The following is a 16,020-nucleotide window of genomic DNA, read 5'->3' as shown; positions in this document are numbered from 1 at the left end:
TAATGAAGGAGGGCCTGGCCTACCTGGGTGAGTGCTACTCCTTGGCAGGAGGACCTGAGCTATATAAGAGAGGTAGATGAGCAAGCTAAAAGAAGCAAGCCAGTAAGCAGCTTTCCTCCACGATCTTGGCTTCAGTGCTTGTGGCCTTATTCCCACCCTTTCTTGGCTTCCTTGCATGGCGGACCTGCAACCTGTAGCCACATAAACCATTTCCCCAACAAGCTAATTTTGCTGAGTGTTTTATCACTGTGGCAGGGAAGAAAACTAGTCTAGACTTTCCTTCAGATTAAAACAATGTTTTCTCCTACTTCCAATGTCCATCCCATTTGTCTTTCTAAGTAAGGATTGATCATCTTATCCAGGGCCCTCTTTTTTGTTTAGCTTCTTTAGGTGTACAGATTTTAGTATGTTTATCCTATCTTATAGATCTAGTATCCCCTTATAAGTTAGTATATACTATGTGTGTCTTTCTGCTTCTGGGATGTCTCACTCAGGATGATCTTTTCTTGATCCCACCATTTGCCTGCAAATTTCATGATTTCCTTGTTTTTAATTGCTGAGTAGTATTCCATTGTGTAAATGTACCACAGAGAACCTCTGAAAGACTCTACCTAGTGTGTATCAAAGCAGATGCTGAGACTCATAACAAAACCTTGGGCAGAGTACAGGGAATCATATGAATGAAGGGGGAGTTAGTAAGATCTAGAGAGGACAGGATCTCCACAAGGACCAAATATATCTTGGCACAGGGGTCTTTTCTGAGACTGATTCTCCAACCAAGGATCATGCATAGATATAACCTAGAACCCCTGCTCGGATGGAGCCCATGGCAGCTCAGTATTCAAGTGGGTACCCTAGTAAGGGGAACAAGGACTGTCTCTGACATGAACTCAGTGGCTGGCTCTTTGACCTCCCCACCCTCAAGGGAGGAACAGCCTTGACTGGCCACAGAGGAGGACAATGCAGCCAGTCCTGAAGAGACCTGATAAGCTAAAGTCAGATGGAAGGGGAGAAGGACCTCCCCTATCAGTGGACTTAGAGAGGGGCAGGGAGGAGATGAGAAAGGGCAGATGTAATTAGAAGGGAATAAGGAAGGGGGCTACAGCTGGGTTACAAAGTGAATAAGCTGTAATTAATATAAATAATTAAAGAATAGTGTAATTTAAAAAAAACTGGCATGACAGTATGAGACAAAACACACACACAAAAAAACCCAATTTGTTTACATTTATTTAATAAGCAAGGAACAAACTTTTATTTTAAAGCAACTTTCATTCAGGGGAAAATGGAGCGATATAAAACAGGCTAGTTCCCCTCTTGGAATGCTCAGTTATCACTTGCAGTGACTCTGTGGCTTAAATTTCTAAGAGACCAGAGGTAGTTACTGAAATATGAAGACAGCCTACGAGCCTGGTAAAAGTATGACTTCCTTGTCTTGTAAATTAGATTTTAATTAGTTGATTGATGAACTGACTGACTGATTGTATATAAGCATGTGTGAGTCTGTGCATTCACACGTGTTTTTGGTGAAAGTGTGAAGGCCAGAGGACAACTTTTAAGAGTAAGCATTCTCCTTCAATCTTGTGTATGGGTCCCAGAATCCACCTCAGGTCATCAGGCTGAAGGGAGGGTACTTTTGCCTAATGAGCCATCTCACCAGCCCCAGGAATCATAACGTTTTTCACTCTCTGGTTTTCTTTGATGGAATGAAAGTTTTTTACGTCTTTGATTTTGTGAAGTATGTAACAGATGCACAGGATCTGAGAAAATTCCCAACCTCAGGTAAAAAGGAAGCTCTCCTTAGAGATCCTCAAGGAAACCCTGGCTTGATTGTGGGCATGCCCAATAGAGCAGTAACACACACCTGAAAACAAAATTGGGGGAGGAGGGATTATTCACATTCTTTCATCCACTGTTTTCTCTCTTTCATAGATATAAATTTAGAATTCATCATTTGAACCTGAAGATAGAGCCTGATGCTTGAGGTACACTTAAACTTTTTATGTGGTAAATGTTGACAAGCATGTTCGTTTATTTACAAAGAGCAAAAGGTGTAAGGTTTTATAGCTCTGCACACATAAGAGTCTCCAGGTGGTTCTCACAGGCCAAGAAAAGCCATCAACACCTCAGTTCACAGCTCCCAACTAGGCACACCTCAGAACAACTAAGAGCTAAGCGCAGTATTGTATTTTGTGAGAACAACCAAGACTGTGCACATTTAAATATTTCCAGCAACAAACTGGTTTCTCCTTAAGGCCTTTTGGTGGGGGTGGGGTGGGGCATCTTTTTAAATGTGTGGATTTCCTTCCCTTTCAATTCATAATGAGAATTGGAAGAATACATTCTTCTTTGTGGACTATTCTGTAGAAATGAGGCCTTTAAATTGCTGTGTAGTTAAGGGACTCTTTGGCCCAACAGCAGATGTCACACCACAGTCTAGATTCATACTTGCCTTGTGTGCTTGAAGATAAAAACAAAACAAAACAAAACAAAACAAAAAAACGCCTTCTTGCTTTTGCTTTTCACTCTTCGTCAAGGTAACTATCAAGACAAATGTAATGAATGGGAATGCTGGGTCCCAGCTAACTCATTATGGGCAAGCCGTGTGCAGGAGCTGTACTTCAAGCTGTACTGTGCTAAATGTGCAGTCAAATTAGCACAGACAATTACTGGGATGTTGGAAGTATTCAGCTGTTAGGCAGCTTCTCTTTTGATCTGGCCCTGCAATCTGGGAGCTGATTGTAGACAAATGTGCCTTTAACTTAATATTTGTTGTTACGCCGACCACTCTAGTAGTTCAAATGTGTTCCATAATGCTGAGACCAAGAGCTATTCTGGAAGACACACAACTGTGAAGCTGCCTAACAAGAGCGGGATTGGGGTGGTTCAGATGGTCAGACAGAGCATCTCAGAACAAAAGCAGACAAGTGTCCCTATAGGTTTTCAGAACTGCGGTTTTTATTATCTCTTTTCTAGGCAATAAGGATGAGTGAGATATTTGATTGGCAGGGGAGCCATTTTGAACTTGCAAAGACATTTCAGAAGAGTGGACATTGCACATATCTGTATTTGAGGTATGAACACTTGGACCAATAGCTTGTATAATGTAGCAGTTTCTTCCAACAGAAAGCATTCTGTCTTTCTGAGGAGACACTTCACTAAGGTGTTGAATGTTATAAAGCAGTGGTTCTCAACCTTTCTAATACTGCGACCCTTTAATCCAGTTCTTCATGTTGTATTGATTACCAACCATAAAATTATTTCGTTGCTACTTCATAACTGTAATTTTGCTACTATTATGAACAGTAATGTAAAGATCTGATATGTGACTCTTGTGAAAGGGTCCTTTGACCTCTTTGGGGTGGCAAAACACATGAGAACCTCTATTCTAAATGGAGGTGAAACATTTCGTCGTGCATCTTTTTTAAAACTCAGGAAGTAAAGAACTCAAAGCTTCAGAAAATCCCTAAAACTAACCAGGTTTTTTAATACCCCCTCCCCCAGTTTATATCACTCTCAACCAGACAAATAGACACTCTCTAATTGTCCTGCTCCCTGAAAGTGTTTCAGGTACAGCTTTCCATTGTTTGTGAGTGACCACACATGCTGGAGTGGGCTAATGGTGACGCATCTATCTTTGTGTATTTTTTGTGCAGGGGGGTCCTGGTTTTTTTTGAGACAGGGTTTCTATATGTAGCACTGGCTGTCCTACACTTGCTTTGAAGACAAGTCTGGCCTCAAACTCTCAGAGATCCGCCTGCCTCTGCCTCCCCGAGTGCTCGGATTACAGGCACACAGCAATGCACTTGGCTTGTCTTTTGTGTTTTTTATCCTCATCTATACTCCTGTAAGCAACTCCAAGAAAACTCATTAACTCACCTACATGGGTAGACATTTGTTCAAGTCTCCCTGGTGCAGTGTTGCATAACAGTTTCATAGTATATCTTGGGTAGTATAACACAGTCCTCAGGAAAAATATTTAAATGTGCTACAAATGAAAATCGTCCCTACATGTATGTCTCAGTAAATAAAATACTAATAAATACAGTCTAATTATAAGCCAGTGTCAAATTGTCTACTCTCTGGATTAAACCCAGAGAGCAGTGACAAGAATTGCTTTTTTGTTGAGACTTAGCATTGATGGTGAGGTCTTTCTGGCTATAATCCACACTAAAGTTGCTCTTCCGGGTCAGCTGTGGCTGCTGTGTCATTTGAGCTTTGTCTCCTGAACCACTTGTTGCCACATTGGCTGTGAGAAATTTTGTAATCTCATATTCAAAAAAGGAAGCCTTCGCTTGTCTGTGTGTATGTGTCTGGGTGCTTCCGTGAGTGCAGGGCTCTGGAGCTGGAGTTACTGGCAGGTGTCAGCCAGCTGGTGGGTGCTGGGAAGTTAACACAGGAGCAGCAGAGACTCCTAACAGCTGAGCCGTTTCTCTGTCCTCTCACCTAAACCCCAGATAGTATTTCTGAGTGTCCAAACAAAGCGACTGTGTTGTGTTTTTTGTTTTGTTTTGTTTTGTTTTGTTTTGTTTTTAACCCATGGAGTGGTCTAGTTTGGTGGTTTACCTGTATATACCTGCCTACATGTTTGTGAAGCACAGAGGTCAGCTTTAGGTGTCTTCTTCAATATTTTGCACCTGTTCTCTGAGGCAGCGTCTCTCACGGGACTCAGAGCTCTCAGTCTGGCTACACTGACTGAGCAGCCTCCAGATTACAAGCATGTGAGTGCAGGAGAAGCAAAAACAGTTGCTTTCTCTTGCCCATCAAGCCTCTTATCTACAGTATTCTTTTTCTTTGTATTTTGTAACTAAATTGGGAAGAGGTATGTATGAGACGGGATCTCAATGGCACAGACTCCGGCCTTAGCATCCCAGGTGGGATACGTCTACCGCGGGCAGCCTAACTTGCTGCAGGTTGCACCAATGGTAGGCCAGAAGGGTATGTAAACGCTCTTTCCTCGTGCCCAGGCTTTCTGTGACGTGTTTCTGACTTCCTGTCGGTAAATTCGACATCTCTCCCTCTTCTTCTAAACCGCATTCTCTCTGTATGCGCTTAGTGTTTTCTATGTGGTCATCCAGAGTTTCTATTTTCTTAATCATGATTGTTCCCATTCTTCCCGATATCTTCCAAACCTTCCGCTTCTGAAAATATTTTCTATTTCCTTATTTCTTTTCACCAAGTCCAGGAGGTTTTAAATTTGCAACATGTGAAAGATGGTGGAGAATAAGAGTGGGTAAAGGAGACCAGCAGGAGCATGGGAAAGATGAGCTACACCTTGTGGTACTGTTATTTGAGAGCCAGTGAAGGAAGAAGGTCATAAGGAAAGGAATGGGGTAAGAGAAAGGTGGAAGAGGGGGAATGAGAAGTCAGCTCAAAGGAACCAGGCTCCAGGAAGGATGAGTAACTCAGAGAAAAAGAAGGAGGTCCTGATTTGTCCTTTCCCTTGTCTCTCTTCTGAATGACTCCTTGCAAAAAGCCACAAGGAACCCCGGGTCTAATTTCAGCCAGCAATGAAGCCTAAACAAATAAATACAACAAAAAGCATGCAAGCAAACAAAAACCCTGTATGGCTCCAAAATATTTATTTATCAGGCTGCTACATCAGTCACACTAATTATCCTGTAATTGCCAAGAACTGAAATTAATGTGATTTTTGTGGAAATCCACAATCCATCTCAGGACTAATTTCTGTCAATGAATGTACTCGAAGAAAACCCTCGGTTTAGAGAGCATATTTTATTCCTAGAGGACTTGGCAAAATGACATGGGGATGGGAAGGGCTGTAAGATGTAATGGGGTGCTTCAGCGCTAAACCTGTTGTTATCCAGCCAAGTCAGTCCATTCAACACTGCCGGATGATAAGGCAGATACAGCAGTAAGGCTGTGCAGCGAATCTGCTGCTATGAATCATCAGACTTTACCTCTAGCCCCAGGAAACCCCTGAAGATGGCAGAAGAAGAAGTTCAGTGATCTCAGAATCTTCATAATATGCCCTCAGCCATACATAGCTGTACAACAAAACTGAGTTATTTTTTGTTTAGATAGCAGGTGTGAATGGGGGAGGCAGAAGCTTTTGCTCCTGATCTTTCTCAGCATATACAGAATGTACTATGCATGGGGCCCAGTGGGAATGTGACCCGCTCCGCGTCTGTGACTGTGGACTTGGTTAAGATTTTAAATTCCACTTTACTTTCATTGTGTGGCTGTTTCTCCTGGGGAGTGTCTCTCTGATATTACGGAAGCCGGAGTGGAGCTAGAACTCTGGGTTGTGTTTCAGACACTTTAGGAGAGGCTGAAAACAAGAGACCATTTCCCGAAACATTCAATTTGAGCCTGGAAAACACTGTTTACACAGCCCACAGTCAAGGCAGCTGCTTCAGCTATTTAAATGGTATAATTACACATTTCGGTTCTACAGTGCAATAGTAGCAGTGAGTTTACTAGTGAATCTCAAATTGAATGTACCAACTCCTATATAAATATTACAGGTAACCTATCAATAGCTACTGCCAATTATAACTGAACTGTAATTTGGTCTTCATTGGAGCTGCAGTAGTTGAAAAGCACACTTTTCTTCACAGTGTTGAACCTTCCTCCACCCACCCCCCCCAAGACGAAAAAAAAAATAGTTGTCAGCATAATGTCTTGACATTCATGATGCCAGCCTGTCTTTACTAGTGTCAGATGTGAAAATAAATAGATATTAAACTGTCAGTCAATGAAATTGCAAAGTCAAGAACAGCTCTAGCTGTGATCCTGTGTGTTCTATTTGATGGACACAGGTGTTTAAGTGTTATGAATTCAACAGGACCAGGGAACAAGTGAAACATTTCTAACAGTTCTATTTGCTGAAATATCCGAGATGAACTTTGCCTCATCTCAGGACTTCACTAGAGACTCAGAGGTTTGAGAAAGTGCCATAGAGTCTTTCATGGTTTTCATCGCTCAAATGTGAGGAGTTGGCCTCAATTTCTTCGGGTGCATTCTGCAATCATCTCTGTGTGCAAGGTCTCCAAGATCAAACAGAGAGTACCTAGCTCCCCTGCCCTTGAAAACATCTTTGTGACAGACACCAGGCACGTGACTAGTGTATTTTTTTATTTATAAGATACTTAAAGTTTATCATCTGTCAATGATAGACATTAACCCTGTTAAAAATTAGCAGTCATCTTCAGTATGCTGAGACCAGGTAGCTCTTAGTTTCTGCTTGGAACAATTGTGATACATCACTTACAGCACCTGTCACCAGTTAGCCTTTGTAATTATTACTGCTACTGTTTTTATGACTCCTTCTTAGATGTGAAAAGGCTTGGCCTCCTGCTGATACAGACTTCTAAGTTATCAATGAGTGTCAATACATTTCCCTTTCAATATGTCTCATTAAATTACCCTGTAAGGAAAGGTGGTTTTATAATGATATCATAAGCAGCACCCTAGACTTGGATACTAGGTATGGTGTAAAGAAAGCCAATGCCTGATCCAGGAGACTCATAAACTGCATTTCTATATGCAGCACTTGTAACAAATGATTTGGACGTCATCTGGCCAGTTGACATGTCCCACCTGATGAAAAGTTTCTGGAAGCTGAAAAAGCATCATTTATGCTTAACTTAAATTGCATGTAGAAAGTTCCAGGTAAGAGTTCCTCTACCAATTCCTCTACACTACAGTTGTTACAGCATTTGCTTCTCCAAGGAAGAGAGGAGAACACACGGTTGTATTAAAAATCACAGTGGCTAATTAGAAAATGGGATTCAACAGAAACACATCTTCCCAGATCAGACAAAAAGAAAAAAATATTATTCTGCTTGACATCTTCAAACAGATACTAAATTTCAGGTAATTCTGATTTTGGGAATGGGTCGTGTTTGTGGTGATTTTTAATAGAACACAAGACTAATGCTGATGATCTATAGAACACTAGAAAAAGCTGGAGAAGCCAGAACGCCACAGGCAAACCTGACTATCCTGCTTATGAGAATATACATGTAGAACTCTCCTTTTCCTTCAAGGGTCTCCATTTTTATCACATCAATTCTTCACTGATGACTCTAGACATGTTACCATCCCCTCATCACCACCTCTGGTAGGTTGCAACAAACGCTGCCAGTTTTTCTCCAGTCTTTGCATCTTCTTAGAAAGTACTTGCCATTGCTTCCATTCAGAGACAAAGGGCATTTCTCTTTTCCCTGAATATGGCTGGGATTGACTCTGAAGGACAAGGCAGAACAATGGTGATAATATGCCAGCCCCAGGCCAACATGAAAGAATTCTTGCATTTTGGGGATGCCATATCAGCAAAGTACAGCCAGCAATGCACGGTACAGTAATCGCTAGAAAGCCAGACAACCCCCAGAAGTTGACCAACCACCAATAGAAGAAAACCTACCTAAATCCAACTCATGGCTGAAAACTCACCCGGGTGTTTGTGGCCTAAATTACTGTCCCATATTGCCAGATCACAGCAAATGTTGAAAAAACACAGCAAGCACGAACTGATACTCCCTTTTAAACTCAGTACAATGCGATTATGGTCTTCATTAATCATGGTCACTAACTAGTGTCTGCTCGGGCCAGTTTGGATGACTTAATTATCATCCTTTGTCTCTCTCCCTTCTCGGGAGCACTGCTGTGGATTCCCCTTCCCCTGCACACTGGCAGGATGACCTTCTTCCTGCTTTTTCCCTGACAGTTATAGATGCTACTTTTAGTTTTCCTTAAATGTTAGTGTTCCTTTGGGATGCAGCCTGGGTCATTTTCTCTGCCTCTCTATGCTGCCCTGGGCTTATTTCATTTGTTTGGATGTCCTCAACTTGGACATGTACTGATGACATCTAAATATGCCTCAGGTATATCTGTCAGACACGAGGGATATCTTAATAATGGTATCTTACAAGTATTTGGGACTTTATAAACCTTTGAATTTGACCACAATTCATTCCCCCCATCCAACCCCCACCATCTGTGACTCTCAGTATAACACACCTAAGAAACTAAGCTGTTCTTGCCCCCTTCTTCCCTTTTGGTGTCTCATATGCCACCTTTGCTAAGTTTATGACCACAGGTCACCAGCTCAGACCATTGAAAAGGCCATCAGTCTTTTTGTTACCAGTCTTTCCCTAGAATGCCTCTAGTGAGACATTCCTCTAGAGAAGTACTCTCAGGGCATAATCTCCTTTGAGGCCGCAGTTACAGGTACAGGATGAGCCTGTGAATAGGTACCTTAGAAGAAGAACGATATGCTTGAGCATCTCAGTGTCCTAGTTTAATAGCTCTCTGACTTTGGGCAATGTGGTTTCTTTGAGCCTCAGTTTCATCACACATGTAATGTAACCCTGAAACGTCATGAGTGTTGAAACATGTAAGTTATGCTGGGCTCTTACCAAAGGAACTGATTCACTAGACTATTTCACACCAATTTTACAGTCTAACTTTATACTTTACATAATTCTTCAAATAGCTTCACTTGTCAACTGTTCTCATCAATATGTTTATGTACTCATGGCCTTGAAATTCCAAATGTATTGGCCATATTTACTTAGCATCACTTTCCTAATAGCTGCTTTTATCTTTATTAATTTAAAAATACTTTTAATATCTCAGTCATGAGGCTGTGTGACGTAATTTATAGTGCTTATAGTTAATGTTTGGTTTGTTGGATAGTTGGTTGACAACACTTAAATATGGTCTATTTGGTTAGATTGTATAATATTTGCTTCCTTCCACCTTCCTTTGCATAGACTGTTCACTGTTTCTAGAATAACCTTAAAGTCTGGCTTTTCCCAGGCATTGCTGTTTCTTTTCTGTGACTTTCTAAAGCCTTATATTCACGGAGAGGTTGCCAGCTACACAATCAAAAGAACACAGTCCACACCCACTTCTGACATCAGGTACAAGCTATAGGCCACCTTCAGTTTCAGTTAACATTTACAGCGATGGTTTCTTACAGCAAAAGGATTCAGATTAAAAGTAGCAAAAGAAAGAAAGCACAAGGTGCATCCTGGCAAACCACTAAACCTAGAGGTTTTGGTGACCTACCTCATGGCATTCCACTCTCTTATGGTATCTCTCCTGGAATCAATGTGTGACAACCTGACACATCAATGTGCTGACAGCCTGCAGAACTGTCCTTACAATTTTCACTGTGTTTTAATGGTGTAACCATGATTGTGCAATGCCTACCCGCTAGATGTAAGATTCTGGGTAGTCTGATATCCTTTTGACCATTGTTAACCTTTCTGGCTTAGCCATCTTTCCCTATAAATGCTATCTGGCAGGGACAGAATCTGTCTAAAGTCATGTGACCTCACACAAATGCACTCTTAATAGGCACGACATTTCAATGAATTAGATCTTATTATTTGAAACCAAGGTTAAAATTCACACATTAGTATATATTTATTAACTCAAATTATTGATATTGATGTGTCTCTCTCTCTTTTTTTTTTTTTTTGGATCCACTTATTTCCGGAGGTTCAAGAACAAATGCTTTGACACCAGAAGCGTCTTTTGTTTTCCTGCAGTGTGACCTTGGGCCCCTTGTCAAACATTAGTATTCTTATCTAAAATAGGTGAAATTGTACTAATATTATTATAGGATTATTTTAAAGCATTAATTAGATAATACATACAGGATATTTATTAAAACATCTAGCTATCGTAATCACTTAATAGCAACAAGTTATATGATAATTATCATTTTCCTTTAATATCTACATGGATTGCATCAAACACTAATCTTTTTATTGTAAAATGAGAACAAAAATAAAAGGTGTTTTAAAAAGCTCATGAGGCTCAGGGACTATATCAGTTTTCATTTTATATTATTTGAATATATTATATATTTGAATATATTATTATATTCAAACCATAAGCTATTAACTCAAAAATTAAATTCTTGTTTATAAAGTGAGATCTATTCTTAGGAAGACATTGACAACCCTGTATAAAGTAAACTATGCTTTCTAGGCATTTTCTTCACTGCAGAAAACTAATTTCAAAAGTGAAAATGACGAATTTATAAAAGCTAGGTAACATTTCATAGTTTGTAGTTGACAATGAAAATCCAGTCCTAAATTTTGGATGACCTTAACAAAAAATAACCTTGAACTTCCAACCAAACTAAAAATCCTAGTATATACATCAAGGGCACACTGAAGAAGTAACTTTGCTTCATAATGGGTTTTGTTTAAGGCATTTAAGACTATATGCTGGCTGTTGATGAGGAGGGGCAAGATGGCGGTGCCGGGAGGACTCTCATTCTGAGCAGCAGCACAGCAGGATCAGCACAGTGACCAGCAATCAGAACTCTCGGCCATAAAACACAGTCATTGTGTTTCCCAGGTGAGAGGATACCCCACGGTGGGGGATTCAATCAGCTTTTAACTCACCCGGCTAAACCACGGAAGAGATCCCGGTTCCGCCAGATGCTTGGCTGCCAGCCCCAGCCCCAGCCCCAGCCCCAGCCCCAGCCCCAGCCCCAGCCCAGAGCCACAAACCAGTGTCTCTGGTCACGGTCCCAGACTGAACCTTGGGCACCACACTATCAGAGACTGGAATTTTCAGTCGAGAGATAACCCCAGGGTACAGGAAACGATTGGGACCAGCCTTAGGTCACCCAGACATCCCCTGGAAAAGACTCGGGCGGGTTCCACGGGCACCCCAGGAGCCAGTCCGGAGCCAGAGCCAGGGACCCAGGTTCCGGCACAGAGCCCTGCCTGCCTGCGTGCCTGATTCGCCGCCGGAGATAGAAACGGCGGGTCTGATCTCAGAGCACTCAGCTCACCCCCAACCTGAAAAGGTCCCCAGAAAATTACCCAGCTTAGGGAGGCACCCAGGCTCCCAAAAGCCGCAAAGGCAGACACAGGCAGTTTCTGCGCACCAGATAGCTGTCAAAGACTGAGCCGCCATCACACAGCTGTGCTCCAGGCACAGGCAGTTTCTGCTGCCAGCCAGCTGGCGGACACTGAGCAGTGTGCACCAGGGCAAAAAAAGACACTGGGAGTCCGTGTCTCCAGAGAATCCACGGGGAAGGAAGGAAACTGTACTGACCTAAATCACCCAATCCTTCCCTAGAAAAAGTCTAGCAGTCTAGTGGGGCCGAGGCGCCAGCACTCAGCTGTGCTCCAGACACAGACACAAACAGTTGAGGCGCGCCTGATATCCAACTGGGTCACAGCAGCTGATCATTAAATTTACAACAAGAAACCCAGAAACAGGGCAGCTGCCCTCAGGACTTCCCTGGTTGAGAGGAGAACCCTCTCGACTAACAAAGACCACAGTTACCACTCAGGTCTATATCCCTGAGGTGAGCAACTCCTGAAAAAACACCAGCCATCCAGGGACTATACCCAAAAAGCTGAGAAGATATCCTTCAGGAAAAAACAGCTTTCTGCAAAGGGAATTCTCTCCACCACAGGATACCCAGGAACCACCAGAAAATAACCTCAAACACCTAAGATAACACAATGGGTAGAGGCCAGCGTAAAAGCTCAAGCAACAAAAGACAGAGCAATATGGCATCTCCAGAACCCAGTTACCCAGGGGCAAGTAGCCCTGGACACCCCACCGTAACTGAAATCCAAGAAGATGACCTAACAAGTATGCTCATGAAGATGATAACAGAGGAAACAAATAAGATTCGTAAAGACATAGAGGAAGATAAACTCAAACAGAATATTGCCATCCGTAAAGAAATAGAGGAAGCTGCAGCCAAACAGTTTATGGCCTTTAGAAAGGAAATGCTTAAAACACTGAATGAAATGATAGAAACAGAGGTGAAGGAACTAAAAGAAAAACAGGAAAGTACAATCAGACAGGTGAAGGAAGTAAACAAAACAACTCAAGACCTGAAGATGGAATTGGAAAAATTAAAGAAAACACAAATGGAAGAAATAATGGAAAGGAAGAATCTAGGGAAGAAAACAGGAACTACAGTGATAAGCATAACCAACAGACTACAAGAGATGGAAGAAAGAATCTCAGGTGTAGAAGATACAATGGAAGAAATCGATGTATCTGTCAAAGAATATGTTAAATCCGAAAAATTCCTGACACAGACCGTCCAAGAAATGCAAGACAATATGAAAAGACAAAACCTAAGAATAATAGGTATAGAGGAAAAAGAAGACTGCCTTCTCCAAGGCCCAGAAAATATTCTCAACAAAATCATTGAAGAAAATTTCCCCAAGCTAAAGGAGAGGCCAATTAGAATACATGAGGCCTACAGAACACCCAACAAATTTGACCAGAAAAGAAAATCCTCCCGCCACATAATAATCAAAACAGTAAGTATACAGAACAAAGAAAAAATACTAAAAGCTGCAAGGGAAAAAGGCCAAGTAACATATAATGGCAAACCCATTAGAATCACACCTGACTTTTCAACAGAGACTATGAAAGCCAGAAGGGCCTGGATGGATATCATGCAGACCCTAAGAGAACACAAATGTCAGCCCAGGCTACTATACCCAGCAAAACTCTCAGTCCTCATAGATGGAGAAAACAAGATATTCAATGACAAAAACAAATTTCAACAATACCTACAAACAAATCCAGCATTACAGAAGACACTGGAAGGGAAAATACAACCCAAGAAAGCTAGCTACATTCAAGAAAACACAGGAAATAAATAACCTCACTTCAGTAAAACAAAAAGCAAACAAGCACACAACCGTATGACCACAACCAACATCAAAATCAAGAGATCTAACAGCCACTGGTCATTAATCGCTCTCAACATCAATGGACTCAACTCTCCAATAAAAAGACACAGATTAACAGAATGGATACGTAAACAAAACCCAGCAATCTGTTGCATACAAGAAACACACCTAAGACACAAAGATAGACATTACCTGAGGGTAAAGGGTTGGAAGACGACTTTCCAAGCAAACGGACCCAAGAAGCAAGCAGGAGTAGCCATTCTAATATCTGATAAAATAGACTTTCAACCAAAATTAATCAAAAGAGATGGGGAAGGACACTTCATACTCATCAAGGGAAAATTCCACCAGGACGACATAACAATCCTGAACATCTATGCCCCAAATACAAGGGCACCCACATTTGTGAAAGAAACATTGATACAATTTAAAGCACATATAGATCCCCACACATTAATAGTGGGAGACTTCAACACCCCACTCTCAACAAAGGACAGGTCAACCAAACAGAAATTAAACAAAGAAACAATGTCTCTGACAGAGGTCATGAATCAAATGGACCTAACAGACATTTACAGAACTTTACACCCAAACACAAAAGAATTTACCTTCTTCTCAGCACCTCATGGAACCTTCTCCAAAATAGACCACATAGTGGGTCACAAAGCAAGCCTCAACAGATACAAGAAGATTGAAATAATCCCATGTATCTTGTCTGATCACCATGGAATAAAGCTGGACCTCAACAATAACAGAAATAACAAAAAGCCTACACACACATGGAAACTGAACAACTTGTTACTAAATGACAGCTGGGTCAGGGAAGAAATAAAGAAAGAAATTAAAGTCTTTCTAGAAATCAATGAAAATGAAGACACAACATACCCGAACTTGTGGGACACAATGAAAGCAGTGCTAAGAGGAAAGTTCATAGCACTAAGTGCCTTCAAGAAGAAATTCGAGACAGCTCATTCAAGCACCCTAATGGCTCACTTAAAAACCCTAGAAAAAGAAGAAGCAGACACACCAAGAAGGAGTAGACGGCTGAAAATAATCAAACTCAGGGCTGAAATCAATCAATTGGAAACAAATAAAACAATTCAAAGAATCAATGAAACCAAGAGCTGGTTCTTTGAGAAAATCAACAAGATCGACAAACCCTTAGCCAGGCTAACTAAAAGGCAGAGAGACACGACCCAAATCAACAAAATCAGAAATGAAAAGGGGGATATAACTACAGACACTGAGGAAATCCAAACAATCATTAGGACTTACTTCAAAAGTCTATATGCCACAAAATTTGAAAATCTAAATGAAATGGACAATTTTCTTGATCGATTTGACTTACCAAAGCTGAATCAGGACCAGGTAAATCAACTAAATAGTCCTATATCCCCCAAAGAAATAGAAGCGGTCATCAAAAGTCTCCCATCCAAAAAAAGCCCAGGACCAGATGGCTTCAGCGCAGAATTCTACCAGACCTTCAAAGAAGAGCTAACAGCAGTTCTCTTCAAACTATTCCACAAAATAGAAACAGAAGGAATATTACCAAATTCATTCTATGAAGCCACAGTCACCTTGGTACCTAAACCTCACAAAGACTCAACAAAGAAAGAGAATTTCCGGCCAATCTCCCTTATGAACATTGATGCAAAAATACTTAATAAAATACTTGCAAACCGAATCCAAGAACACATAAAAGATATTATCCACTACGACCAAGTAGGCTTCATCTCAGGTATGCAGGGGTGGTTCAATATACAGAAATCCATCAATGTGATCCACCATATTAACAAACTGAAAGAAAAAAACCACATGATAATCTCCCTAGATGCTGAAAAAGCCTTTGACAAAATCCAACATCCATTCATGTTCAAAGTATTGGAGAGATCAGGGATACAAGGCACATATCTGAACATAGTAAAGGCGATATACAGCAAGCCTATAGCCAACATCAAACTGAACGGAAAGAAACTTAAAGCAATCCCACTGAAATCAGGGACAAGACAAGGCTGCCCACTCTCTCCATATCTCTTCAACATAGTGCTGGAAGTCCTTGCTAGAGCAATAAGGCAGTTGAAGGAGATCAAGGGGATACAAATTGGAAAGGAAGAAGTCAAATTATCACTATTTGCAGATGATATGATAGTATACGTGAGTGACCCCAAAAACTCTACCAGGGAACTCCTACAGCTGATAAACACCTTCAGCAAAGTGGCCGGATACAAAATTAACTCAAAAAAATCAGTAGCCCTCCTGTATACAAAAGACAAAAGGGCTGAGAAAGAAATTAGGGAAACAACACCCTTCACAATAGCCACAAATGACATAAGGTACCTCGGAGTAACCCTAACCA

This window comes from Meriones unguiculatus, chromosome 10 (assembly GCF_030254825.1).
Source record: "Meriones unguiculatus strain TT.TT164.6M chromosome 10, Bangor_MerUng_6.1, whole genome shotgun sequence".
Classification (NCBI taxonomy): domain Eukaryota; kingdom Metazoa; phylum Chordata; class Mammalia; order Rodentia; family Muridae; genus Meriones; species Meriones unguiculatus.
The sequence above is the reverse complement of the archived record's forward strand: the minus strand, read 5'-3'. Positions refer to the sequence as shown.